Source organism: Schistocerca americana, chromosome 6, assembly GCF_021461395.2.
Source record: "Schistocerca americana isolate TAMUIC-IGC-003095 chromosome 6, iqSchAmer2.1, whole genome shotgun sequence".
NCBI lineage: Eukaryota > Metazoa > Arthropoda > Insecta > Orthoptera > Acrididae > Schistocerca > Schistocerca americana.
In genome coordinates, this window is record NC_060124.1 from 600,003,417 (window position 1) to 600,030,179 (window position 26,763).

General features: G+C 43.4%; 1 non-coding gene across 1 annotated transcript; it reads left to right on the forward strand.

Annotated features, from left to right (window-relative positions):
• The first annotated feature begins 23,879 nt into the window (after window positions 1–23,879).
• On the forward strand, window positions 23,880–23,954 carry Trnak-uuu. Its single transcript has one exon. It is a non-coding gene; the product is annotated as a tRNA-Lys (tRNA).
• Window positions 23,955–26,763: the final 2,809 nt, after the last annotated feature.

Sequence of the window (26,763 nt, forward strand, 5' to 3'; positions counted from 1 at the left end):
GCACAGCCACATCAGATTCCCCGTGTCAGGGAACGCAGCGCGCTCACTGGTGACCAGACGAGCGCCCTCACGGACTGTGCGATGACGTCCAGACCAGCGCAAACTGTTGTCGAAGCCCACCTCGACGCGGCAGCAGACCGAGGCGGCCGACAGCGGCACTCCCAACAACGAGACTGGACATACCAGAGCGGCTCCGTGTCGTCTCTTCAGACGAGTCCCAGTCCTGTGTACAACATCACAGTGGACGTATCCACGCGTGTAGGCTCTGAGGAGGACGAATGTTGCCAGACTGCTTTCGTCAACGTCACATGAGCTCAGCATCTGACTTGGTGGTATGGGGTACCATTGGGTAAATAAGATGATCAAGTCTTGTCCACACTGATAGTAATTTGGACTGCACGTATCACATTTCTGACGCCTTAAGGACGGTGGCTATGACCCTTCTTCCAGATCTTCGTGACATTATCTTTCAACGCATTACAGCAAGACCGCATGTTGCCCACGCTGTGCTGACCTGTGCCGCACACCGGAGTATATTTACCTTAATTCTGGCCAAAATTGCAGAAATGGACGTTTGCTCAACTATTGTAGCAAGTGCATAACAGGTTCTCGGTTCACTTGCCTCATCAAATTTTGAGAAAATTCCTAGCTTTCGATGATACCCTCCAACATCGTCGTCAGGGACTAAAACTGACTGTCGTGAACTGGCAAGGTTCCCTCTTTCATACTCGTAGGAAGGCATCTGATTTGCTGGATTACGTCACGATGGAGCGTACAGAGGTGGTGCCCCCCTACGTCGATAGATTTTGCTCCCAATCTAGCGCTGCTTGCAGCACCATCCATCACATCAGGCTGTGAACTACGAGAAGTAAGAAAAAACACCAAACTGCAATTGAAAAGAACTTTGCGAGAGGCCTGGGACAATCGCCTGCTGTGATCGGTAACATTAGACGAGTGAACGTAACAGAACCAACCTAAATTACACATACTAACATATACTCCTCAATACACACATATATTACACAGTACATAGCTATAATCAGTTTGAAAGCGCATTTAAAAAAAAATTGTTGCATAAGTAGTTGGTTTGCCATAATTTCTCGCAATCATATACGTGACGAGCAAATCGATGCCCTAATACAAGCATTCCTGTTATCACGTCGCCAGTAAAATCGGTACAGCAAATTAAGGGTATCACACGAATCTACTTTGAAGTTTTCAAGTCCAAAAGGATACGAAATTGTGGAAAGTGGCATGGTACAAACTGAAAGACAGGCAGAAAAACTAACAAGTGCACGCCGAGTCTTCCCAGGCCCCTCTCTAAGGCTGGCAGTGGAGTAGTTTAGGGGTATTCACAACTACAGGTAACCTAGTAGTGAAAGGGAGTGCTTTAAACGTTTGAAACTATCAAAAATCATTTTGGCCAGGATTTTGGTACATGTAATCTACTGTTGGTTGGTTGAATTGTTGGAGGGGACCAAACAGCAAGGTCATCGGCCCCTGAGATTAGGGAGGGATAGGGAAGGGAGGTGGCCATGCCCTTTCAGAGGAACTATCCCGGCATTTTTCTGAAGCGATTTGGGGAAATCACCGAAAACCTAAATCAGGATGGCGGACGCAGGTTTGAACCGTCGTTCTCCTGAACTTGAGGCCAGTGTGGTAACCACTGCACCACCTTGCTCGGTACATAATTCTCTTTGCGTCGAGACAGAGGAATCCAGACTGTTGCTTTAAGCACACTAAACACGCTGGCTACGACCTGTGCAGAGACAGCCACACCAGCCGGTGAAACTCGTGTAGGGGCTACCCGTAACACGACTTCGGTTCGCTGTCAGGCCACTTGCAGTGCTGCAAGTTTATTAGTGCATCATGTCGCTTTCTTATTGGATCATCTTTAGTGATCTCTGTTTGTTTTCGTTTAGTAGTGAACGGAACTTACAGAAGCTGGTTTCAAAACATTGTGCTTCTCATTCCTTCTAGTGTGTTTTGCACTCTTTGAGTTGCATTGTTAGTATGTTGCTCATATTCTGATTGAGTTCTGTTGACATCAGTAATACTGGGTGGGGTAAATGATTCCATATTTGGTTTTGGTTCATATAAAACAGGATCTGGTTTCGTCACACGATGTTATGATATTTTTGGTATTTGTTACCACTTAACAATCGTCTAAATCGCGTACTTAACACACAGATCAGTAAGAACACTGATTTTATTATACTTTGTATCTGTTTACATACGTTTCCTGTACTTTCTCGCATTTAATGAAGAACTCCATCTTAGCGGGTGTCGACAGTGTTGCTATTGCATTTTATTACATCTGTTGCGGAATGTGTATCTAATTCTGCGTTGAGTGCTGTTGCTTCTCGTCACTGAATACTATGCGTTTCACAATGGCTCGAAGTGTGTCGATGTAGGTGTAGATGTGTATGTTTCGTAGTCTCAGTAACTAGCAAATGTTTTCATACGTTATTAACAGGCAGTGCAAATAGTGTATTTTAGCAGAAGTCAATGAAAATTTTGGTGGAGTACGAAAAACGGATGGGAACAAAAATAACAAAGATAACAAACAGTATACTAACAATGTATTTCAGTCGAGGTTCTTAAGCTGTAACAAAAATACGTGAGTCTGCAGAACACCGTGCGACAAAACCAGCGTCCTTTTAATATGCAACAAAAACAAATGCGGAATCATTTACCTCACCCCATGTTACGGATGACAGCAAAAATTAAGCAGAATACGAGCAACGTATTTATAATGCAATTCAAAGAGTGCAATACACACAGAGAGGTCTTCCAATAGTTCAAATGGCTCTGAGCACTTTGGGACTTAACATTTCAGGTCATCAGTCCCCTAGAAGTTAGAACTACTTAAACCCAACCAACCTAAGGACATCACACACATCCATGACCGAGGCAGGATTCCAACCTGCGACCGTAGGGGTCGCGCGGTAGAGAGGTCTTAACCGGGAACATAATTTCAACTTGATTACAGCCAAACGGTAGAAATTGCAGTATTGGGTTTTAAAATAAATGCACTTTGGCACCAGACCTACTCATATAAATGAAAAATATTATCACATAGTACTCGCATTTTGCAGAGCAAGAACACAGATTATCTCGTCATATTTTCCCGAATTTGAAGTTCACCGCCAGGCCATTTGGAACGCTAGTGCCGGTCTCTGCGACCGTACGTTAACAATGTCGTTACTCTTCTGATATTTTGGTATTCTCTGTGGCGGGTCACCACCCCTCATTCACTACGATACAGAGCGGTGTCAGCGTGGAGTGCCTGGCGGCACCCCTGTCTGTCACACGAGCTTAGTTCGAATCTATGTGCAGCCGCTTGTCACTGTCAGATGTAGCTTCACTGTCTATTAAATTTCGAAGCCTGAATGAACAGAAAGTTAACTCGAGTACTCTACCTGTCCAATGCCTGGTTTCTCGTCTAGTTATTTACTTCTTCTAGTCTTCCGTTAGTCCATCTCTTCCTCCCGCTTCTCTCTGTCCACCTCCTTCCTCCCCCTTTCTCTAGCCAGTCTCTCTCTCTCTCTCTCTTTATCCACTCTCCTCTCCCGTCCCTCCTTTATCCATCGCCTCCACACCTCCCCTCTCTCTTGCGATCTCCCCCTCTGTCCTCTCTGTCCATCTGCTATCTGCTTCTACCCCTCTCTCTGTGCATCTGCTCCAAATCCTCTCCCTGGCCATCTCCTCCTCTTTCCGTTTCCTGTCAACCTCGTCCTCTCCCCTGTCTCTGTCCATTTCCTCTCTTCTGCTGTCCATGTCATCCTCCTCCTCCTCCTCCTACTCCTCCTCCTCCCCTCGTCCCTCTCCACGCTATCACGCTCACCCCAGCAGGAAACTGGTGGTTTTTAGCTCTTCAGCATTTCATTCTAGACAGCGACTAATATGTGTGCCATATATGACTGAAGTCGTTCCAGGGTTTAGGATGAGCATTTTACTGCTAGTTTGCTCGTATACGTGAACGTCACCTATATTTCAAACAAACTTCAATCGTATTTGTACGCATACTTCACCTGTATGCCTAGCGAATTTTCACCCTGCTGTTGTATTTTCATACAGTTAGATGTTTATGACGTCGTATGTCCTGAAATATGTGTTGTACAATGAGATAATATTCCAGGTAGATCCAGCGGTATACGTGGCTACTATCTGCGAAATGCGTTGTGAACACAATTGGCAGTAAAGAAGTAATAAATTAAAACGTCACACATCATGTGGCAGTGAGATGCGTGAGAACTGTTTATGACGTCATATCTTTTGAACTATTTGTTTATATATTTTTCTAGGTAAGTTGAGCGGCATATATGGATGATGTCTGCAACCAGCTCTAGTTGTAAAACATTTTGCAAAGAAGTGATAAATTAAAACGTCATGCATGATCTGACGTTTTTCACTCATCTCAGTGTTTGACATGTCTCCCGAACCATGAGTTGAAGAATGATATATTTTTGTAGGTACATTCTACATCTACATCTACATCTACATTGATACTCCGCAAGCCACCCAACGGTGTGTGGCGGAGGGCACTTTACGTGCCACTGTCATTACCTCCCTTTCCTGTTCCAGTCGCGTATGGTTCGCGGGAAGAACGACTGTCTGAAAGCCTCCGTGCGCGCTCTAATCTCTCTAATTTTACATTCGTGATCTCCTCGGGAAGTATAAGTAGGGGGAAGCAATATATTCGATACCTCATCCAGAAACGCACCCTCTCGAAACCTGGCGAGCAAGCTACACCGCGATGCAGAGCGCCTCTCTTGCAGAGTCTGCCACTTGAGTTTATTAAACATCTCCGTAACGATATCACGGTTACCAAATAACCCAGTGACGAAACGCGCCGCTCTTCTTTGGATCTTCTCTATCTCCTCCGTCAACCCGACCTTGTACGGATCCCACACTGATGAGCAATACTCAAGTATAGGTCGAACGAGTGTTTTGTAAGCCACCTCCTTTGTTGATGGACTACATTTTCTAAGCACTCTCCCAATGAATCTCAACCTGGTACCCGCCTTACCAACAATTAGTTTTATATGATCATTCCACTTCAAATCGTTCCGTACGCATACTCCCAGATATTTTACAGAAGTAACTGCTACCAGTGTTTGTTCCGCTATCATATAATCATACAATAAAGGATCCTTCTTTCTATGTATTCGCAATACATTACATTTGTCTATGTTAAGGGTCAGTTGCCACTCCCTGCACCAAGTGCCTATCCGCTGCAGATCTTCCTGTATTTCGCTACAATTTTCTAATGCAGCAACTTCTCTGTATACTACAGCATCATCCGCGAAAAGCCGCATGGAACTTCCGACACTATCTACTAAGTCATTTATATATATTGTGAAAAGCAATGGTCCCATAACACTCCCCTGTGGCACGCCAGAGGTTACTTTAACGTCTGTAGACGTCTCTCCATTGATAACAACATGCTGTGTTCTGTTTGCTAAAAACTCTTCAATCCAGCCACACAGCTGGTCTGATATTCCGTAGGCTCTTACTTTGTTTATCAGGCGACAGTGCGGAACTGTATCGAACGCCTTCCGGAAGTCAAGAAAAATAGCATCTACCTGGGAGCCTGTATCTAATATTTTCTGGGTCTCATGAACAAATAAAGCGAGTTGGGTCTCACACGATCGCTGTTTCCGGAATCCATGTTGATTCCTACATAGTAGATTCTGGGTTTCCAGAAATGACATGATACGCGAGCAAAAAACATGTTCTAAAATTCTACAAGAGATCGACGTAAGAGATATAGGTCTATAGTTTTGCGCATCTGCTCGACGACCCTTCTTGAAGACTGGGACTATCTGTGCTCTTTTCCAATCATTTGGAACCCTCCGTTCCTCTAGAGACTTGCGGTACACGGCTGTTAGAAGGGGGGCAAGTTCTTTCGCGTACTCTGTGTAGAATCGAATTGGTATCCCGTCAGGTCCAGTGGACTTTCCTCTATTGAGTGATTCCAGTTGCTTTTCTATTCCTTGGACACTTATTTCGATGTCAGCCATTTTTTCGTTTGTGCGAGAATTTAGAGAAGGAACTGCAGTGCGGTCTTCCTCTGTGAAACAGCTTTGGAAAAAGGTGTTTAGTATTTCAGCTTTACGCGAGTCATCCTCTGTTTCAATGCCATCATCATCCCGTAGTGTCTGGATATGCTGTTTCGAGCCACTTACTGATTTAACGTAAGACCAGAACTTCCTAGGATTTTCTGTCAAGTCGGTACATAGAATTTTACTTTCGAATTCAATGAACGCTTCACGCATAGCCCTCCTTACGCTAACTTTGACATCGTTTAGCTTCTGTTTGTCTGAGAGGTTTTGGCTGCGTTTAAACTTGGAGTGGAGCTCTCTTTGCTTTCGCAGTAGTTTCCTAACTTTGTTGTTGTACCACGGTGGGTTTTTCCCGTCCCTCACAGTTTTACTCGGCACGTACCTGTCTAAAACGCATTTTACGATTGCCTTGAACTTTTTCCATAAACACTCAACATTGTCAGTGTCGGAACAGAAATTTTCGTTTTGATCTGTTAGGTAGTCTGAAATCTGCCTTCTATTACTCTTGCTAAACAGATAAACCTTCCTCCCTTTTTTTATATTCCTATTAACTTCCATATTCAGGGATGCTGCAACGGCCTTATGATCACTGATTCCCTGCTCTGTACATACAGATTCGAAAAGTTCGGGTCTGTTTGTTATCAGTAGGTCCAATATGTTATCTCCACGGGTCGGTTCTCTGTTTAATTGCTCGAGGTAATTTTCGGATAGTGCACTCAGTATAATGTCACTCGATGCTCTGTCCCTACCACCCGTCCTAAACATCTGAGTGTCCCAGTCTATATCTGGTAAATTGAAATCTCCACCTAAGACTATAACATGCTGAGAAAATTTATGTGAATTGTATTCCAAATTTTCTCTCAGTTGTTCTGCCACTAATGCTGCTGAGTCGGGAGGTCGGTAAAAGGAGCCAATTATTAACCTAGTTCGGTTGTTTAGTGTAACCTCCACCCATAATAATTCACAGGAACTATCCACTTCTACTTCACTACAGGATAAACTACTACTAACAGCGATGAACACTCCACCACCGGTTGCATGCAATCTATCCTTTCTAAACACCGTCTGTACCTTTGTAAAAATTTCGGCAGAATTTATCTCTGGCTTAAGCCAGCTTTCTGTACCTATAACGATTTCAGCTTCGGTGCTTTCTATCAGCGCTTGAAGTTCCGGTACTTTACCAACGCAGCTTCGACAGTTGACAATTAGAATACCGATTGCTGCTTGTTCCCCGCATGTCCTGACTTTGCCCCGCACCCGTTGAGGCTGTTGCCCTTTCTGTACTTGCCCAAGGCCATCTAACCTAAAAAACCGCCCAGCCCACGCCACACAACCCCTGCTACCCGTGTAGCCGCTTGTTGCGTGTAGTGGACTCCTGACCTATCCAGCGGAACCCGAAACCCCACCACCCTATGGCGCAAGTCGAGGAATCTGCAGCCCACACGGTCGCAGAACCGTCTCAGCCTCTGATTCAGACCCTCCACTCGGCTCTGTACCAAAGGTCCGCAGTCAGTCCTGTCGACGATGCTGCAGATGGTGAGCTCTGCTTTCATCCCGCTAGCGAGACTGGCAGTCTTCACCAAATCAGATAGCCGCCGGAAGCCAGAGAGGATTTCCTCCGATCCATAGCGACACACATCATTGGTGCCGACATGAGCGACCACCTGCAGATGGGTGCACCCTGTACCCTTCATGGCATCCGGAAGGACCCTTTCCACATCTGGAATGACTCCCCCCGGTATGCACACGGAGTGCACATTGGTTTTCTTCCCCTCTCTTGCTGCCATTTCCCTAAGGGGCCCCATTACGCGCCTGACGTTGGAGCTCCCAACTACCAGCAAGCCCACCCTCTGCGACTGCCCGGATCAGCGACATATGTAGATATTTTCTGTGATGTGCGTTGTGAATAGAGTTCGCAGCAAACAAGTCATCAATTAAAACCTCATGAATGGTGCGGCAGTCTTTTTTCTTGCATCTCTGTATTTGACGCCATAGCTCCTGTACTGTGTGTCTTATAATGATATATTTTTGTAGGTACATTCAGAGACAAATGTGGAAATTATCTGCCAAAAGTGTTGCTAATAGAATTAGTAGCAACTAAGTAATTGATTTAAGCGTCTTGCATGATGTAGTAGCCGGCCGGAGTGGCCGAGCGGTTCTAGGCGCTTCAGTCTGGAACCGCGCGACCGCTACTGTCGCAGGTTCGAATCCTGCCTCGGGCATGGGTGTGTGTGATGTCCTTAGGTTAGTTAGGTTTAAGTAGTTCTAAGTTCTACGGGACTGATGACCTCAGAAGTTAAGTCCCATAGTGCTCAGAGCCAATTGAATTGATGTAGTAGTTTTCCACGCAGTCAGTGTTTATGCAGTCTTGTCACCTAAACTAAATTTCGTTCCACGATGTAATTTTTCTACTACATTCAGTGGTATAGGTGAATACTGTCTGCATAAAAAATATGTCACTGATACGTTAGCAACAAAGACGTAATTAATTAAAACGTCACGTGCCACGTGGCAGCGTTGCAGCGTGAACAGCAATACTGCTGTAGTAAGCGACAGTTTGTTTTCTTTTCATCATTTTTTGAGGTTATCAGAGAGAAAAAGTTTCTTAAAGATTTGAAATTACGTGTTAAGTTTAATGCAAGTCTATAAGTGCTCTGAGTTACAAATGCTGGATGCCCGAACGGTGGGTGTTCTCGCTCGTCGGCTGCGTTGCTTTTGCACTCCCACCCCCACCCCTCTCACAGGTGGGTCGTCCTTACCACCACAGTGATCCTTTCCAGACAGTAAATGATACGTGCACCAAGTTTGGTTGAAATTCGTCAGGTGGTTTAGGAAGAGATGTATGTATGTATATTTGTATGTATGTATGTATGTATGTATGTTCGTTCCACATTTTTATAATTTGTGTGGAGTACACAGTGTGAAGGTTTAGTTATTTGCTGTCCCTCCAGTGGTGCAGTTTTAACACTCGCAATACCAAGCCATTTTCAGTAACGTGTATTACCAAAGGGGGGGGGGGGGGGAGGGGTACTTTGTGCCCACCGTAAAACAATTTAAAAAATACAGTTCATTAATTGTTCTTAAATTGCGTTAATAGCATACTTTTGAAAGAACTATTGAACATAATCAGGATCCAGAACCTGAATACTTCTTTTAAACTGTTTTCAAAAATGCATTTTATATCTTTCACTTACTTCATTTTTAAGTTTAGTGAGTCTAATTATCTTGAGAAAAATTAGTAGTAAAAGTCGTTATAGTACTATTGAAGTGCACTTTACTATAATTGAAAAAGTTACAAACATCTGAGGTAATATACAAATAACTAAGGTACATAACATAGTGATGTGAGAGTAATTATTCACGACTTTCTTTGGCTTGGAACATACAACAGTTTTTTGCTGTGTTTGGCACATATGTATCTCTTACAATTGTTGCAGACTATTGTTGTTTTGTTCACTTTGTTGAATTTTTTTGCTTTTGAAAGGCTTTCACTAATACACAAAAAACATGTACCTTTACCTCCATGAGCTTCCTTTGCACCGAAGACCTGCTTGAATTTTCCTCTGAGAATACCCTCTATACTTGAAACTGCAGGCTTTGGCAGTCCTGAAATATTTGTAGCCCTCTCTTCAGTGTATTGCTTCAAGAACTGGGACTACAGCTCACGAAACCAAAGTCGTCACTTATTAGGTTCTTCTTATCCCAGTCCGGCAAGTTCAACAAAAATAGTGTAAAACTATTCACCACTGCTATGTCCACAAGAGTACAGAAAGCAGAGAGCGCCCACCTTCTTGTAGCCCTCTTAGTTGAATATTTCCTCACCACTTGATCTATCGTGTCAACGCCACGTTTAGTCTCATTATAGTATAAATTTATGATGAGATGATAGAAACAGCAGATTTCCTTTGGGTTTTTCACGGGGGATACAATTGTGACTGGAATATTTCCAGCACTAATATGTAATTCTCATCTTGAGATGTCTCTCAGTTCTTGAGGTATGTGTTCCCTATTAGCTTGTAATGTTCCCACGAGAGTCAGCTTGTGATTCCTCCATAGATCTTCGGCCAAATCAATTGAAGTGTAATATCTATGTGTGGTGACATTTTTCACTGAATTGTGTTTGTAATGCCATCAGGCGTTTGACCACAGCTGCAGCGGAATTTGAGTGCTGTGTACCATTATTTCTTTTCCCAGCATGAGACTCCGTGCAGATAACATATCTGGTTCTAGCGTCTGTGAGCATGCGTGTAAGTGCACCGTATTTACCAGGTTATTCCTTCACGAAGACCTTAACGGGACACCTGACACGGAACAATGGCAACTTTTCATCAATAACAGTGTGCATCCCAACAGAATAACATTTTGGCAGCAATTCATTCATTTTATCAAAAACTTCTCGTATTGCAGCAAACTTATCACGTTTCTTGCGATCGCTTCGCGACTCATTGTCATCAATCTTATTATTTTAGTAAGCAGCTCGAATCTGGTTCGGCTCATGGTAGCAGTATAAACAAACCGTCCTTAAGTGTAGGACCATAAATCTGTAACAGATGACTTACTGTCGTTTTCCTTCCCCATAATAATAAATAGTCCTATATAGGTCATGAATTCAGGTCTGTCTGTCTTGGGTATTTTCTGCCTCAATGCCTCTTCATTGGTATGCTTTATTATGATGTTGACAATTTCTGGAGACAAAAACTCTTCAAATAGTTCTGTTATTGTTCCTAGTTTACCTTCGTCTCTTATGCCTTCTCTTTCTGTCACTCTTTGTGCTACTCGTCTTCTAATTTGAGGAGGTTTGGTGGTATATGGTTCAAATGGCTCGGAGCACTATGGGATTCAACTGCTGTGGTCATCAGCCCCCTAGAACTTAGAACTACTTAAACCTAACTAACCTAAGGACATCACACACATCCATGCCCGAGGCAGGATTCGTACCTGCGACCGTAGCAGTCGCACGGTTCCGGACTGCGCGCCTAGAACCGCGAGACCATCGCGGCCGGCTTTGGTGGTATAAATTTTTCCAGTGCTAATAATATCCTTGTCACTAACCTCGCAAACTGCGTCGTCATCAGTTTCACGCATCCAAAGTTCATCTCCAGCTTTTGTAGGTGCTCTATCACTGTCCACATTCTCGCGCACAACACAATCCTCTTCAGGTTCATTCACTACATCTTCAGTTTCATCAGATTCAATTTGAGAAGCTGTAAATTCTTCCAAAATCTGTGATATTTCTCCATTAGTAAGTGACTGTCGATACATTTTGAAGCACAGTTGTATTAAGACTGAACTAAGCGCCACTGAACAGGAAACAATAAAGAACCAAAGGAAAATGAATTATTATTGAGTCGATATCAGTCCATAGAAATATAATGTCCATGTGTTCTAGGGCCATGTAATGCTATTATTTGTGGAGTAAGACAAACATTGTGGGAAGTCGCATCTACTACCAAGGGGGTAAGACTTTATAAACACCTCCCTTTTCCGATTAAGATTAAACGAAAAATGTAACATAATCACAGAATCTGCAAGAAGACTTCATCAAAGACAATAAACATTTTTTACAAAATATAAAACAATAAAGTACCAGAGTAGATTTCAATATTTTCAAAAGGTGGGCACAAAGTACCCCTCCTCCGTCCTTGGTATTGAGAGAGTTAATGGTCAGGACTGTAAGTGCAGAGGACTTCCATTACTATATTTCACTGATATACTACTAACTCGCAAAAAAGAAACGATACCGCTCGCATTACTAATGATTTTTTTTTAACGAACAGTTTCTGAGTGTGTCGTTTTAGACCTGTGATAGCGCCACTACGCCATCACAAAAATTGCATCTAAACTGATAAAGTGGACCAAAAATTCCTTGCAAACGTGTTCTTACGCTCTATAGAGAAATTTCAAGTAGCGCTTCTGACACGAAAGAAACAACAATGATGCTCCGACACCGGATACGCTCCGTTACTGTAACCTCTCAGAGGCAGATGAGAGGACCTTACTGAGCGGCCTTCTGCCACTTCCTTCATACCTACCGCAGTTCAAGGTCGGCGGTCGCAGAGATCTCCTCCATCTCCATCTCATTGTGGCACCAGTACAAACCCTCCACAGATTGTTTATAGACAGAGCATGCAACTGAACTGAAGTTTGAAATTTTCCGTTACCTTCAACTTAATGGACTCTCTACCAAATGACGTAACTGTACTAGTTTCGACCGATAGGAGGCAAGGGAAAAAACAGTAGGGTTGGGATACTGAGAGGTTGTACGATCAAATACCATAAAATATTCCAGTTCTATTATCCACCAATAGGAAGCAAGGAAAAACTGTCCACAAAAAGGGTATCGATTTAATTAATTAGTCAATCAGTCAGATAGAGTGAAGGAATATTTCCAAGACGTCCACAGCTGGGGTTTACTGGGTAAATGCTGCTTTGTTTGTGGTTTTAACCAACCATGGAGAACGGTGCGTACAGTCCTAGCAGTGGCACACTACATGACGTGACTGCCTGAGAGAGAGAGAGAGAAAGAGAGAGAGAGAGAGAGAGAGAGAGAGAGAGAGAGAGAGAGAGAGCATGTGCTTCAACAGGAATTTCTCAGGTATCAAATATCGAAGGTTTGCCACCATCTGAAGCTTTTGTGTAGGGATCAGTGCAACTTCCGCTCTGCCAGTAGCCAGTCATGGACCTGAGTGGGAGTAGTGTGGCCTCCGCATGAAGGAATAGGCGAAATGGCCAGCCTGGCGAAGTGGTTGGGGGTGTGGTCGCACAGTGCTATGAGGTGGGTGAAAAGGATTTTTAACAGTTTAATTACGCTTGGTGAGTTATGTTGATGGCATTCCTTGCACAATTGGGATTAAAAAGCGCCACAATTGTTTAAATATTCCAACTGCATTGTCAACATCGGAATGTTCCAGGCTCTCGTAAACGACGGCGAACAATATTTACAGAAATTCAAAATAGTTCTAATATTTCAAATATTTCCTCCTATGAGTGATTAAAACTTGGTTTAAGAATCATGAAAGAAGGTTGTATACATGGAAGAAGCCTGGAGATACTAGAAGGTATCAGATAGATTATATAATGGTAAGACAGAGATTTAGGAACCAGGTTATAAACCGTAAGACAAAAAAAAATGGGTCAAATGACTCTGAGCACTATGGGACTTAACATCTGACGTCATCAGTCCCCTAAAACTGAGAACTAATTAAACCTAACAACCTAAGGACATCACACACATCCATGCCCGAGGCAGGATTCGTACCTGCGACCGTAGCGGTCGCGCGTTTCCAGACTGTAGCGCCTAGAACCGCTCGGCACTCTAACCGCCAAATTGTAAGACATTTTCAGGGGCAGATGTGGACTCTGACCACAATCTATTGGTTATGAACTGTAGATTAAAACTGTGAAACTGTAAAAAGCTGGGAATTTAAGGAGATGGGACCTGGATAAACTGACTAAACCAGGGGTTGTACAGAGTTTCAGGGAGAGCATAAGGGAACCACGGACAGGTATGGGGGAAACAAATACAGTAGAAGAAGAATGGGTAGCTTAGAGAGATGAAATAATGAAGGTAGCAGAGGATCAAGTAGGTAAGAAGACGAGGGACAATAGAAATCCTTGGGTAACAGAAGAGATATTGAATTTAACTGATGAAAGGAGAAAATATAAAAATGCAGTAAATGAAGCGGGAAAAAGGAATACAAACGTCTCAAAAATAAGATAGACAGGAAGTGCAAAATGGCTAAGCAGGCATGGCTAGAGGACAAATGTAAGGATGTAGAGGCATATCTCACTAGGGGTAAGATAGATGCTGCCTACAGGAAAATTAAAGAGACCTTTGGAGAAAAGTGAACCACTTGTATGAATATCAAGATGGAAACCCAGTTCCAAGCAAAGAAGGGAAAACAGAAAGGTGGAAGGAGCATATAGAGGGCTTGGGTGGCAGGGGGAAAATACAGGGAGAGAAAGGCTGTTTACAACTTGTACAGAAACCAGATGGCAGTTATAAGAGTCGAGGGGCATGAAAGGGAAGCAGTGGTTGGGAAGGGAGTGAGGCAGGTTTGCAGCCTCTCCCCGATGTCATTCAATCTGTATATTGAGCAAGCAGTGAAGGAAACAAAAGAAAGATTCGGAGTAGGTATTAAAATCCATGGAGAAGAAATAAAAACTTTGCTGTCTCTGAGAGAATTACAATGTCATCGGCGAACGTCAAACGACTTGGAAGAGCAGTTGAACGAATGGATAGGGTCTCGAAAGGAGGATATAAGATGAACATCAACAAAAGCAAAACGAGGATAATGGAATGGTAGTCGAATTAAGTTGTGTGATGCTGAGGGAATTAGATTAGGAAATGGGACGCTTAATGTAGTAAAGGAGTTTGGCTATTTGGGGAGCAAAATAACCGATGATGATCGAAGTAGAGAGGATATAAAAATTAGGCTGGCGATGGCAAGGAAAGCGTTTCTGAAGAAGAGAAATTTGTTAACATCGAGTATAGATTTAAAAGTCTTTGTGTGGAGTGCACCCATGTACGGAAGTGAAACGTGGACGATAAATAGTTTGGACAAGAACAGAATGGAAGCTTTCGAAATGTGGTGCAACAGAAGAATGCTGAAGATTAGATGGGTAGATCACACAACTAATGAGGAGGTATTGAACAGAATTGGGGAGAAGAGGAGTTTGTGGCACAACTTGACCAGAAGAAGGGACCGGTTTGTAGGGCATGTTCTGAGGCATCAAGGGATCACCAATTTGGTACTGGAGGGCAGTGTGGAGGGTAAAAATCGTAGAAGCAGACCAAGAGATGAATACACTAAGCAGATTCAGAAGGTTGTAGGTTTCAGTAGGTACTGGGAGATGAAGAAGCTTGCATGGAGAGCTGCGTCAAACCAGTCTCAGGACTGAAGACCAAAACATCAACAACAACATGACTGATTACAATTATTACTATTAACCCGTCATCCCGTACCTTGTATAGACCCTCTACTTACTCCTTCGACCTCCCACCTTTCCCTTCTTTGCTGAAGACTGGTTCTCCATCTGAGCTCCTTATATTCGTACAGCTGCTTCTCTTTTTCCCCGAAGACCTCTTTAATTTTCCTGTAGCCTAATTCACGGAACAACTTAGATCGAGTGGTAAAAAGTGAAACAAATGCCTGAAATGACATCGGCTTTTATTGAAACCGAAAACGACAGTAAAACTGGGCAACAGACGGGCAACTTTTCAAACTGTCAGCGTGACGGGTGCGAGGTAGGCCGAAGTTTCAAAATGTCATCGTCCCATGTCTGGCTAATAAACACTCGCCAGAAGGTACGACTTTTATCCAGGATGGCGCTCTGCCCCACATTGATACACGTGTGAAAGATGTCTCGCGCACATTATTTAGTGAGGATCGCGTGCTGAGCATCCACTCCCGGGTCCCCAGACCTCAGTACGTGTGATTATTGGTTGTGGCTTACCTGAAGTCTCAAGTCACCCACGATCGTCAGACAACATTAGCGATGCTAAAAGACAACACTCGACGGCAGTTTCTCACCATGCCTACTGGGAAGTTGTACAGAGGTTTTCACAACTTTGTCGTCTGACTACAAGCGCTGTTGATGAATGACGGCCGACATACTGAGAATTTGTTATAAGGAGCATCGTCAAAAATCAATTGCAATGCTAAATATTGCTTCTGTATCATATAAAGAGCCATCTGTTGGTCTACACCTACATGGATACCCTGCAAATTACATTTAAGTGCCTGGCAGAGGGTTCATAGAAACACCTTAACAAGTCTCTATTATTCCAATCTCCTATAGCGTGCGGAAAGAATGAACACCTACATCTTTCCGTACGAGCTCTGATTTCCTTTATTTTATCGTCGTGATATTTTCTCCCTATGTAGGTCGGTGCCAACAAAATATTTTCGCATCCGGAGGAGAAAGTTGGTGATTGGACTTTCGTGAGAAAATTCTGTCGCAACGAGAAATGCCTTTCTTTTAATGAAGTCTAACCCAAATCTTGTATCATTTCTGTGAGAGTCTCTCACATATTTCACGATAATACAAAATGTGCTGCTTTACTTTGAATTTTTCCGATGTACTCAAAAGTCCTATCTGGTAAGGATCCCATACCGCGCAGCAGTGTTCTGAAAGAGAACGGACAAGTTTACCGTAGGCAGTCTCCTTAGTAGGTCGGTTACATTTTCTAAGCGTCCTGAAAATAAAACGCAGCCTTTGGTGAGCCTTTCCCACAACTTTTTCTATGTGTTCTTTCCAATTTAACTTGTTCGTGATTGTAATACCTAGGTATTTAGTTGAATTTACGGCTTTTCGATTAGACCAATTTACCGTGTAAGTTTAAAGAGTTCCTTTTTGTACTCATGTGGATGAGCTCACACTTTTCGTTATTTAGGGTCAACTGCCACTTTTCGCACCATTCAGATATTTTTTGTAAATCGTTTTGCAGTTTGTTTTGATCTTTTGATGACTTTATCAGTCGATAAACGACAGCGTCATCTGCAATCAACCGAAGACGGCTGCTCAGATTGTCTCCCAAATCGTTTATATAGATAAGGAACAGAAAAGGGCCTACAACAGTACCTTGGGGAACGCCGGAAATCACTTCCGTTTTACTCGATGACGTTCCGTGAATTACTAAGAACTGTGACCTCCATGACAGGAAATTGCAAATCCAGTCACATAACTGAGACGATATTCCATAAGCACGCAATTTCACTACGAGCCGCTTGTGCGGTACAGTGTCAAAAGCCTTCCGGAAATCCAGGAATACGGAACCGATCTGAAATCCCTTGTCAATAACACTCAGCACTTCATGTGAATAAAGAGCTAGTTGGGTTTAGGAAAGATCGTTCCTGTGAAACACACGTTGACTGTGTGTCAATAGACCTTTTCCTTCGAGGTAATTCATAATGTTCGAACACAATATATGTTCTAAAATCCTGCTGGATATCGACGTTAACGATATGGGCCCGTAATTTAGTGGATTACTTCTACTACCTTTCTTGAATATTGGTGTGACCTGTGCAACTTTCCAGTCTAAGGGTACGGGTCTTTCGTCGAGCGAACGGTTGTATATGATTGTTAAGTATGCAGCTAATGCTTGAGCATACTCGGAAAGGAACCTAATTTTTATACAGTCTGGACCAGAAGACTTGCTTTTATTAAGTGATTTGAGTTGTTTCGCTACTCCAAGGATATTTACTTCTACGTTACTCTCGTTGGCAACTGTTCTCGAATTGAATTCTGGAATATTTACTTCGTCTTCTTTTGTGAAGGCATTCCGGAAGGCTGTGTTTAGAAACTCTACTTTGGTGGCACTGTCTTCGATAGTATCTCCATTGTTATCGCGCAGAGGAGGCACTGATTGTAAATTGCCGCTAACATACTTCATATACGACCAGAATCTCTTGGGTTTGTCTGACAGGTTTCGAGACAAAGTTTCGTTGTGGAAACTGTTATAGGCATCTCGCATTGAACTCCGCGCTAAATTTCGAGCTTCTGTAAAGGATCGCCAATCTTGGGGATTTTGCGTCTGTTTAAATTTGGCATGTTTGTTTCGTTGTTTCTGCAACAGTGTTCTAACCCGTTTTGTGTACCAAGGAGAATCAGCTCGATTGTTTGTTAGTTTATTTCGTATAAATCTCTCAATTGCTGCCGATACTATTTCTCTGAATGCAAGCCAGTTCTAGTCTACACTTATATTATTAATTTGGAATGAGTGGTGACTGTCTCTCAGGAAGGCGTCAAGTGAAGTTTTATGTGCTTTTTTGAACAGGTATATTTTTCGCTTATTTTTCGAGGATTTGGGGATCAGAATATACAGTCTCGCTACGACAACCCTGTGTTCACTAATCCCTATATCGGTTTTGATGCTCGTTACTATCTCAGGATTGTTTGTCATTTGCACTTTGTTTAGTTTCAGTAAAAACCTGAATTTGGGAAATTTTTGGTAAGTACCTATGGGACCAAACTGGTGAGATCATCGCTCCCTAACTTACACTAACCTACACTAAGGACAACACATACACCCGTGCCCGAGGGAAGACTCGAACCTCCAACGGGGGGGAGCCGCGCGAACAGTGGCAAGGCACCTGAGACAACGCGGCTACCCCGTGCGGCTCTCTCTGCCTGCATTATTCCGTGAAGTATTGACTTTTGAAATAATATGGACTTTTGCATCACCTTGCACAATATGAGGAGCAAGGCCCCTCAAGACACTTCCCTGGGGCACACTCTAAGTTACTCTGATACCTAATGATGACTCTCTATCCAAGATTACAAGCTACAGTCTCCTTATCAAATGTCCTCAACTGTCACAAATTTCCATTGATAGCCGATACTGTCTTAGTTTTGATGATAGTATAGCCGTGGTACTGAGTCAAATACTTCTCGAAAATCGAAAAATACTGCAACTATCTGCCTTCATTCATTACTTTTAGTAGTCACCTGAGAAAATTGCGAGTTGGGTTTCACATGATCAATGTTTTTCGGAATCCATACTGGTTGCCGCGGAGGTCGTTCCGTTAGAGATACCGCGTTATTTCTTAATTTAGAATATATTCGAAGATCTGTAACAAATCGATATCAAGGATACCGGACGGTAGTTTTGAGGATCACTTGTACTGCCCTTCTTGTAGGTGGGTGCGATCTGTGATTTCTTCCAACTACTGGGCAGGGCTTTTTGTTCGTGCGATGTACGATGGATTATAGTTAACAGAAGTGCTAACACAGCCGCACATACCATGCAGCGTGTTAAGGGATTCGGTCGAGCCATGGAGCTTCATTCAATTTGAGAGATTTCAGCTGTCCTCAATGTTCGATGATCTATTGAAATTGGCCTGACGCTGTGGCCGAGAGTTTCTAGGAGCTTCCTTACGGAACTGCTTTGCTACTACGGTCGTAGGTTCGAATCCTGCCTCGGGTATGGATGTGTGTGGTGTCCTTAGGTTAGTTAGGTTTAAGTAGTTCCAGGTCTAGGGGACTGATGACCTCAAATGTCAAGTCGAATAGGACTTACAGCAATTTGAACCATCTATTGAAACTGATTAAAGGTAAACGCATTATCTGAGCAGAAGCGTTCTCTTCTGAAAACGCTTTGCTGTTAAAAAAGGGCTGTCATTACTATTTGCAATCAGTTGTAGAATAATTATGTATGGTTTTCCCATATTAAGGGTACTGCAAATAATTAAAGAGTACTTTCACCAGAAGCGCTTCGCTTTTATTTATAAAGCATCTTCCGTAGTCATTCTGGAAATATGGATATACATTCTAAGACACAAAACTATACGTCATGAAGGAATATTGCGAATGAGACGAAAATCGGTCGATGTGTAGTACATGTACAGAACAATCTGGATGATTTATCCAACAGAAAGAGCTTCAGAAACCGAACAAATAAGTAACACTTTGGTCCACCTCTGGTGCTTATTCAGGCATTTATTCGGTTCGGCATTGACAAATACAGTTGTTGGATGTTCTTCTGAGGGATATCGTGCCAAAATTCTGTCCAACCGGGCCGTTACATCGTCGAATTCCCGACGAAAGATCCGTACCCAAAGACTGGACAGTTGCACAGGTCACATCAATATTCAAGAAAGGTAGTAGGAGTAATCCACTAAATTACAGGCCAATATCGTTATCGTCGATATGCAGCTGGTTTTTGGAACCTCTATTGTGTTCAAACATTATGAATTACCTCGAAGAAAACGATCTATTGACACACGATCAGCATGGGTTTAGAAAACATCATTCTTATGAAAAACAACTAGCTCTTTATTCTGATGAAGTGTTGACTGCTATTGACAAGGTATTTCAGATCGATTCAGTATTTCTGGATATCCAGAAGGCTTTTGACGCTGTACCACATGAGTGGCTTTTAGTGAAATTGCGTGCTTTGGAATATCGTCTCAGCTGACTGGATTTGTGATTTCCTGTCAGAGAGGTCACAGTTCGTAGCAATCGACGGGAAGCCATCGAGTAAGACAGAAGTGACTTCTGGTGTTCCCAAGGTAGTGCTACAGGCCCTTTTCTGTTCCTTATATTTATAAACGATTTGGAAGACAATCTGAGTAGCCGTCTTAGATTGTATGCAGATGAAGTTGTCGTTTATCGACTAGCAAAGATGTCAGAAGAGCAAAACAAATTGCAAAATGATTTAGAAAATATATCTGTATGGTACGAAATTGGGCAATTGAGCCTAAATAACGAAAAGCGTGAGGTCATCCACATGAGTGCTAAAAGGAATCCGTTAAACTTCGGTTACACGATGAATCAGTCAAATATGGAGGCCGTAAATTCAACTAAATACCTATGAATCACAATTACGAACAACCAAAATTGGAAGGAACACAAAGAAAATATTGTGGGGAAGGCTAAACAAAAACTGCGTTTTATTGGCAGGACACTTAGAAAATGTAACAGGTCTACTAAGCAGACTGCCTACACTACGTTTGTCCGTCCTCTTTTAGAATACTGCTGCGTGATATGGGATTCTTACCAGATAGGACTGACGGAGTACAAGGAAAAAGTTCAAAGAAGGGCAGCACGTATTGTATTATCGCTAAATATGGGAGAGAGTGTCACTGAAATGATACAGGATTTGGGTTGGGCATCATTAAAAGAAAGGCGTTTTTCGTTGTGACGGAATCTTCTCACGAAATTCCAATCACCAACTTTCTCCTCCGAATGCGAAAATATTTTTTTGACACCGACCTACATAGGGAGAAACGACCACCACGATAAAATAAGGGAAATCAGAGATCGTACAGAAAGATATAGGTGTTCGGTCTTTCCGCGCGCTATACGAGATCGGAATAATACAGGATTGTAAAGGTGGTTCGATGATCCCTCTGCCAGGCACTTAAATGCAATTTGCAGGGTATCCATGTAGATGAGGTGCTGCCCATAATGCTCCGAACGTTCTCAGTTGGGGAGAGACCAGGAGACCTTGCTGGCCAAAGTAAGGTTTGGCCAGGACGAAGACAAGCAGTAGAAACTCTCGCCGTATGCTGGAAGGCGTTGTCTTGTTGAAATGTCAGACCGGAATGGCTTCTCACAAAAAAAAAAAAAAACAGTACGTGCAATGTCTTACACGTACCACTGTGCTGTAAGGATATCGCGGCTGACAACCAAAGGGGCCTTACTGTGAAAAGTAATGGCACCCCAGAGCATGACTCCTGGTTGTCGGGTCATACGGTGGGCGACATACAGCTCGGTATACCACCACTGTCCATGACGTCTCCACAAACGCCTCCGGCCTGGAATCTCTTTGGCTGGGGTATAGCTGTCTTCAGTCTTGAGTCCCTCTTCGAACTGAGCGCCGATGCTTAGCGAAGGTGAGTCTGGAGACGCCCTGGATAGCAGTGGGATACCAACTTGACTGTTCCAAATTGGATTGTAGAGTGTAACATGGTTAGCGGTTTCAGTGTCTGGTTAGAATCGACGTTTAACGTGATCCAGGAACAAGATTTTGATGTAATAGTATTTTCTTCGCATCGGGATGCTTACTATCGCTGAGCACCCATGCCGCTCACCATTGGAATGCTTGATTTCGTTGAGTATCCGCGGCAGGTGAGCCAATCATTATCACCTCATGGGCATTTTAGCTTATTACACTGGTTGTGGTTTGTATTCCGCGTAGCGGCCAGCGTGAGATTTACAACGGTTGGGCGGAAACGCACATCTAAATCGGTCACCCTGTTGGCGGGGTTCGAGGGAGGCGACTGAAGTGAAGCATTCAGCTTCAAATGGTTCAAATGGCTCTGAGCACTATGGGACTTAACATCTGAGGTCATCAGTCCCCTATAACTCAGCACTACTTAAACCTACCTAACCTAAGGACATCACACACATCTATCCCAGAGACAGGATTCGAACCTGCGACCGTAGCGATCGCGCGGTTCCAGAATGACGCAACTAGAAACGCTCGGCCACAACGCATGGCGAAGCATTCACGTGGTTTGGGCACTTATCACAGCCAACCCCGTAGTAAACAGATAACTACGTTACCATACAGGTAGCTTATTTGCTAGAAATCTCTTTTATTTGCACCGTACACATTTACAACATACTCAAGCAACGTCTGAAGATCAGTATGTACCTTTTGAATAGAAAGGTTTACATTTACTTTGTAAATGAAACGTAGAATAAAATGCTTTGTGTCTTAAATGCAAAAACAGGCACAGCTGATATTTGTCGATTACAGCGCCATCTACCCGGAATGGGAAACAATGGTTTGGGTAGGCCGTAGGGCTGTTCTTTTTTTTTACTGACAGACTTTCCGGCATGACCGACTGCCACCGGCTCGTTGTTATGTTCGAAGCTACCGCTTGGTCTCACGCTGTCGGTAAGCGACTTTTCTCTTGGTGCGTGATAGTGGATAAGTGTGGCGAACAGAAATTTGCGAATACTGAGCAACAAATACCCTTAGGAAAAGCTACATACTCTGTGAAAATGCGTTTATTGTTTCATTCGTCGGACACCATACGATGCTTGCGCAGTTTCGTCATTCAAACTTTAATAAATATATCAGTTTGTAATGTCCCAGTGCGTTTTCGTTAACTGCACTTTGCCGACAATCAACAGTGACAAAGAAAAAAAATCCAGATAGACTACAAGGTACAACCACTGGTAAGTAACAAATGGGTAACCGAACGGTTCTCTACAGTGATTTCGCATAAGAATTTCGCTTATTCTTCGTATGTATAATCCTTTTCACGATTTAGTGCGTTTTCGTCAGTAACTGCAAATATAGTCTGTAAGCAAGTATTGTGAAAACAATATATTACATATATGCAAAGAAAAGTACATGACTAATGAAATAAAGCAACTTCCGCGCATTTCGAGCTTAATTTAAATAGCGTTATGTTAAGAGAGTATTACTGCGGTTAAATATGTCGCGAAACGCAACGTTAATGTCAGTATGGATGGAACAGGGAGAGGATTGAACTTTACCGTATTACTTAATATACTCGCATATACAAAGGTCATGGAGAATATAGCCTTTTCTAAAAGAACTAAGTGTTCTACAACCCGCAGTATACTGAGGTATCTGCCAACCACACTCACCTCGATACACCACAGTACTGATGTAACACGTTGAAGACTCTATCACCACTAAATTGCACCATAAGTGATACGAACATTACCATATATGTAAAAATGTTTTGATTGTAAGTCATATACACCAAAGAGCCAAAGAAACTGGTACTCCACCCTAACATCGTGTAAAGCCCCCATGAGTACGCGGAAGTACCGCAACTCGACGTGGCACGGCTCGACTAGTGTCTGAAGTTATATTAATACCTTCAGCTGCTGACGGGCGTTGATATATATCAATATATATCAACGGCCCCTTCTGAAAATGTGGGCCCCAACCGGGACTCGAACAACAGGATCTCCTGCTTACATGAAGGACGCTCTATCCCTGTCAGGGCACACATTTTCACCAGTCCCCGTTGCTATATATCAATGCCCGTCAGCAGCTCAAGGTATTAATACAATCCTAATTTCGTTCTAGACGTCTGCAGGTCATCAATGGAGTCTGTTCTTTCGGACATGTCCGAAAGAACAGACACCATATCCACATAAGTATATAGTTTTGGAAATCCTGGTTATGACCTTCTTCTTAAATAGGGAATGCACACATATTCCCCGATTTCTTATGGGGCTTGGTAAGAATGTCTTCCACGAGTAATGAGTGTGTTGGGGTGGGACACTACGAATGTAGTGTGTGGACATACAAGGTGAGAATGTAGGACTCGCGGGAGGCATCCGCGAGAGAGTCCCTGCAGTCGCACTATCCTCTGTGCCCTCGGTGGCTCAGATGGACAGAGCGTCTGCCATTTACGCAGGAGATCCCGGGTTCGAGTACCGGCCGGGGCACACATGTTTCACCTGTCGCCGTTGATATACATCAACGCTCGTCAGCAGCTGAAGGTATAAATATCATTCTCATTTCGCTCTAGACGGCTTGAGGTCAGCAATGGTGTCTGTTCTTTCGGACGAGACTCGTCCGACCAGGCAACATGTTCCCAGTCACCAATAGTCCGATGTCGGTGTTGAAGGGCCCAGGCGAGGCGTAAAGCTTTGTGTCGTGCAGTCATCAAGGATACACGAGTGGGCTTTCAGCTCCGAAAGCCCATATCGATGATGTTTCGTTAAATGGTTCGGACGCAGCGGTGTCGGAGACTTGATATTTTACCGGATTCCTGATATTCACGATACACCCGTGAAATGATCATACAGGAACATCTTCACTTCGTCGATACTTCGGAGATTCTGTGTCCCATAGCTGGTGCGCCTACTGTAACACCACGTTCAAACTCACTTAAATCTTGATAACCTGTCCTTGTAGCAGCAGTAACCGATCTAACAACTGAGCGTGACACCTGTTCTCTTATATAGGCGTTGCCGACCGCAGCGCCGTATTCAGCCTGTATTTGAATACGCATGCCTATACCAGTCTCTTTGGCGCTTCGGTGCATATTATTTAGTATTACCTAAGAGTATTTATTGCTCCATATTTCGCGGATTTTGCCTACTTCACTCAGCCACTACCACGTACCGCGACCAAACTAACAGGATAACTGCACTCATAATTTATTTAATGAGATATACGTCTGTGTGCATCTCATATCTAGAACGCTACGCATGGCTGGTCCCATGCCATACATTCTGACCCGGGCAACGAACTGGATAAGAAAAACTGGCGATACCTGCAAGAAAATAACCCAGGTTCCGAGCCAGAAGCACAATCCCACAACGAGGCAGCTTTCATCGAATAAGCTGGTGGCTGGGATTTGTTGCAGCTGCGGTGTTTATTCCTTCGTATGGGCCATTACCACGGAGTAACACTTGTACACAGCAACAGTCTGATGTAATGAAAGTTTACTTTATTACTGGCGCTTCTTGGCAGATTAACACTGTGTGCCGGACCGAGACTCGAACTCGGGATATTTGCCTCACGGCGTGCTCTACCGTCTGAGCTACCAGAGCACGACTCACGACCCGTCCTCGCGGCCAATTGTGCCAGTACCTCGTCTCCTACCTTCCAAACTTCACCGAAGCTCTTCTGCGACCCTTGCAGAACTGGAACTCCTGGAAGAAAGGATATTGTACAGACATGGCTTAGCCACAGCCTGGGGGATGTTGCCAGAATGATACTGGGTACTTTATTACTGTTTAATTAAACAGTGATTTAGCTCATATAATGTGGGTTTATTTATTGTTGTTTAATGAAGCAAAGATTAAACTGCGTAATAACAGCAGTGCAGTCCTTCACTAATGGACATGAAAATATCAGTTCTGCAGAATTATCTAAGGATTCTTCCGAAAATTCCAATAGAGTTGCAGTTTCTCACGATAAGAAGGCTACATACAGCTCACTACACTGGCCATACTAGTGTAAAAATTGATTCCTTATTGCCGTCGTAAAGTCCAAAACATCCCCACCACGCCTGAGGTTTTGTGGACCTCCTACCACGCCGTACGTCAGCGCCGGCACGGAGACCTGTCTCTGAACTAAATAACAGAGCGCTCCATTAATTCGGGCTGAAACACGCCTCCACTGTCCAGGACAGGTTCAGGACCCACCCGTGGCTGGCGATACGTCGTACGGAGATGTGGTGTGGATGTTTTACCAAATAGACGGAACAGTTTCTGTCAACCTGCACACTACATGCAAGATACTTCCGATCAGCATTTGGTATTAGGAAACTCGTATATATACTCCACATTCGACGTTCAAAATTATGTTTGAGAACATTTTCCATATTATCCCCACTCTTTGTAATTAAACAAAGAAAATGTTTACAGTGCCTCAAAAAGTAATATTCGCAGTAAACTAAAAAACTTATTTATTTAATTTTACATATTTTAAAAGAAGAAATGTTGAGGTTGCTCGCGGAGAGGATGAGAGACGGTCGTGGCTATATGCGCGCTGCTTTGACAGACAGGTGGCGCGGAGCTAGCTAGGAGCTGGCGTGTGTAGCTGGCTGCCTAACTAGCAGGCGATAACCCTGCTACTGGCGGAATGTGAGCGCCACGTAGAAAGCGAGTGTCGTAAGGACAGCAAGTCCAAGCACGATAATGCGAGTGCTTTTTCGAAGGGAAGGTGGTCTTCCCTGGCCCTTGCGACGTGTGACGGTGCCTCATGCCGCAAATTCTGACATCGCAAAGTATTAGGATGGTGCATAAGATCGCAGCGTGTTTCTTCTGTATATTAATATTGTTATAGGTTTTGGATTTTACAAAGAGTATTCTACGTCATTGCCCCCTTACCTGCATTTGTCGTAAGTCCCTCGCCCAGCGCAAAGTTCCAAGCGGCTGGAAAAAAGCGCAAATGACTCCAGTATATAGAGAGGTAAAGAAACGGACCCGTAAAATTATAGACCAACATTCCAAACTTCTGTTTGCTGCAGACTTCCTGAACACATTCCCAGTTCGATTATAATAGACTTACTTGAGGCTAAGCAGCTTATGTCGACGAATCAACATGGTTTTAGGAAGCATCGTAAGTGCGAAACTCAGCTTGCCCTTTCCTCACGTGGCATACTGACAACTATGTATGAATGGCAACAGGCAGATTCCATATTTCTAGATTTCCGGAAAGCATTTGACAACGTACATCATTGTAGACTGTTAAAGAAACTACGAGCATATCGAATAATTTCACAGATATGTGAATGGCTCG